Below are 3,765 nucleotides of genomic sequence, written 5' to 3' on the forward strand. Positions count from 1 at the left end.
TTTATGTCTGACTCTGGTTTCGTAAAGCTTTCTGTTAAGGATATTTGAAGTATAAAAGACTTTTGGGATGTTTTCCCAGAGGAGTTACCGGAGATACCTCTGAACGTGGAAGACGAGTTTGGCATTAAACTTTTGCCAGGTATAGCTCATGTTTCTATTACCCCTTACCAAATTGCACAAAAAAAACTTATGGAATTAAAAGCCCAACTTCAGGAAATTTTCAATCGAGTGTATTCCCATAGGGAGCACCGATTCTATTTGTCAAGAAAAAGGATGACACAATAAGGATGTGTGTAGATTATTGTCAATTGAATAAGTTGATGGTAAAGAACATGTATCCACTTCCAAGAATCGATAATCTATTTGATTATTTCTGTGTGGCATCGATATTCTCTAAAATTGATCTCCATTATGGGTATCATCAGCTTAAGGTTAAAGAGACTGATGTGTATAAGACCATTTCCAAGACTTGTTATGGGCATTACGAGTTCCTAGTTATGCCTTTCGGTTGGTCTAATGCTCTAAATGCATTTATAGATCTAATGAATCAGGTATTTTAGTCGTATCTGGATTAGTTTGTCGTAGTTTTCATCGATGATATTTTGATTTATTCTAAGACTGAGAGCGAGCACGATGAGCATCTTCGGATCATCCTGTAGATACTCTGCGAGAAACAACTATATGCTAAAATTAGCAAGTGTGAGTTCTGGTTACAAAAGGTTACTTTTTTGGGTCATATAGTGTCATCTGAGGGGATCCAAGTTGATCCTAAGAAAATTGAGGTTGTGACCAAGTAGAAACAGCCAAAAATTATGTATGAGATTCGGAGTTTCTTTGAGTTGCCAGGTTACTACTGGAGGTTTGTGGAAGGGTTCTCACTTATCACAACTCCCCTAACTAAGTTGTTACGTAAGAACGCGCCATTTGTATGATACGATGAACAACAAGTGAGATTGTAGACACCTATTTTGGTACAACCTAAATATGGTAGCGAGTTTGTTGTCTACAATGATGCTTCACATGTTGGTTTGGGCTATTTTTGATGTAGGATGGTAAAGTTGTAGCTTAAAATTCCCAACAACTTAAGTCACACGAGGGTAACTATTCCACGCACGACCTTGAGGTTGTTGTGGTTGTTTTCGCTTTAAAAATCTAAAGGCATTATCTATTTGGTGAGAAGTGTATCATATACACCGATCCTAAGAGCCTCAAGTATCTGTTAACTCAGAAGGAGTTAAACCTTAGGCAATGTAGATAGATTGAGTTGCTTAAGGACTACAACTGTACGATAGAGTATTATCTCAGAAAAGCCAACGTTGTGGCTGGTGTTCTTGTCGTAGAGCAGTGATTGATCTGAGAGTGATGTTTGGTCGTCTGAATTTGTTTGATGAAGGTAGTCTAGTGATTGAGTTACAGGCTAAATTGACCCGGGTTAATCTAATTCAAGCTAAATAGTTGAGTGATAAGTCTCTGGTTTCTCGTTTTCATTAGGTTGGGGGTAGTGAAACTTTTACTTTTCGATTAAACAATGATGGGGTTTTGTGTTTTAGGGGTCGGATCTATGTGCCTAACGATGTTAAGTTAAGGTAATTGATTCTGTGGGAAGTGCATAGTAGCCCTTATGCTATGCACCCTGGTGGAAATAAAATGTATAAGGATATTCGAGAGTTATACTGATGGCTCAGTTAAAAATGGAAAGTAATTGTTTTTGTCTCTCACTGTTTGACGTGTCAGAAGGTTAATGATGAACACAAATTTCCCTCAGGTCTCTCACTGCACGTCGTGCCTATTTTGATTATCTCTAAAAAAGACCCCCATTTTACTTATCGATTCTGGAAAAAACATCACGAGGTATTAGGTACCCGATTGGATTTTAGTACTGCGTATCATCCATTGACTGATGGGCAGTCTGAGCAAGTTATTTAGATTCTGGAAGATATGTTGTAGAGTTGTGTAATCGACTTTCGGGGTAGTTTGGAGGACTATCTGCCACTGGTTGAGTTTGCATATAATAACAACTTTTAGTTTAGTATCAATATGGGACCTTGTGAGGCCTTGTATGGCCGTAAGTGTCGAACCCCTCTGTGTTGGACTGATTTAGGTAAACGTCGAGTTTTGGGCCTCAAGGTAGTTTCTGGGACTAAGAATACTGTTAAATTGATTCGAGACCATCTTAAGGTAGCTTCCAATCAATAGAAATCTTATGCAGACTTAAAAAGGCGTGATATCAAGTATTCTATAGGTGATTAGTTATTTCTGAAAGTTTCTCCGTGGAAAAAGGCTCTCCAGTTTGAGCATAAAGGCAAGTTGAGCCCGAGGTTCATTGGACCTTACCACATTCTGAAACGTGTCAGATAGGTTACCTATCATCTAGAGCTACCTCTTGAATTAGATTGAATTGATAATGTGTTATATGTCTCTATGTTGAGACGGTATCATTCTGATCCATCTCACATTGTTCCTATTAAGGAGATTGAGGTACAACCAGATTTGACTTTTGAGAAGAAGCCTGTTTAGATATTAGATCGAGAAGTCAATGTGTTGAGGAGAAAAATCGTTCCTCTAGTTAAGGTCCTATGGCGGAATTATGACACCAAGGAAACCATTTGGGAACTTGAGGATTCGATTCATCAGCAGTACCCTCATCTGTTTGAATTATGTAAATTTCAAGACTAAAATTTCTTTTAGGGGGAGAGAGTTGTAACGCTCCAAAAATTTGAATTTTCGCTTGTTAAATTCTGTCAATAATGAGTAATTATTTCAATGGTCAAGTGCCTTAATTGTATGTTTGAGATTCGGGGTTCAAATCCCATTTCTGGAAATTTTTGTAAATTGTTTTGAAGCAACTTTTATTCTGAACCTTAGACTTAAGTTCAATTCTATGTAAAAATGAACCTACTGGTTCAATGGTTAAGCTTCTATATACTCATGGGTCTTGTGTTCGAATCCCTGCATAGGTATTAAGGAAAATATTATTTTGTAAAATTATTCTCGTTTTTTTAAAATTAACTAACGGTTTCACTTTTCCAATTTCTTTCCTGTTCCAAAACAAAGAAAAAAAAAGTAAACGTTTCTTTTTCTTCTCATTTGTTTTTTTTCTTTTTTTTCTTTTTGCTTAGAATCTTTTCTTTTCTTTTTTGGTTATATTAATTGGTTGAGAATCTGTTCCTATATGTTCTGTTTCATTTTGTTGTACTGTTAATTTTCTATTGAACCGTGTAAGTGTTCTTTATCCAGTTGTTTTTGCTTGAGTTTGTAACGGTCGATTTTTCTTCTTTTTCATTTGGTTGAATTCCTAGTTTGCATAATTTTGTGATAGGAAAAATTCTCGAGAGTAACCTTTCTCCATCGATGTAGGGTTCTCGTAATTGCTGCTTTATGCAAGGGTAGGTGTTAATTTTGACTTAATTTCTGTTGAATTTCTTCGACGTAGTTTCAGTTTAGATGAAAATTTAGCATTTGGGTTGTGATCAATTGTGCAATTGGTTGTTTGGATGGTCGTTTCTAGGTTTTAGATTTTTCTGTGTTGCTTCTACATCGAAACTATATCAGGTGTGTAACAAAAACCCAAATTTCTACAAATTTCGAACATTGGAAAACATGACTCTTGATGCCACACGGCCGTGCGTCAGGCCGTGTGAGCCACACGGTCATGTGTTAGGTCGTGTAACTGATTATTTTTGAATTAGAGGCACACGGGCATGTATCCAGGCCATGTAACTCACTATTTCTATTTTGGGTCAGGCGGGCTAGAGACACAGGCGT

This window comes from Gossypium hirsutum, chromosome A06, assembly GCF_007990345.1.
Source record: "Gossypium hirsutum isolate 1008001.06 chromosome A06, Gossypium_hirsutum_v2.1, whole genome shotgun sequence".
Classification (NCBI taxonomy): Eukaryota; Viridiplantae; Streptophyta; class Magnoliopsida; order Malvales; family Malvaceae; genus Gossypium; species Gossypium hirsutum.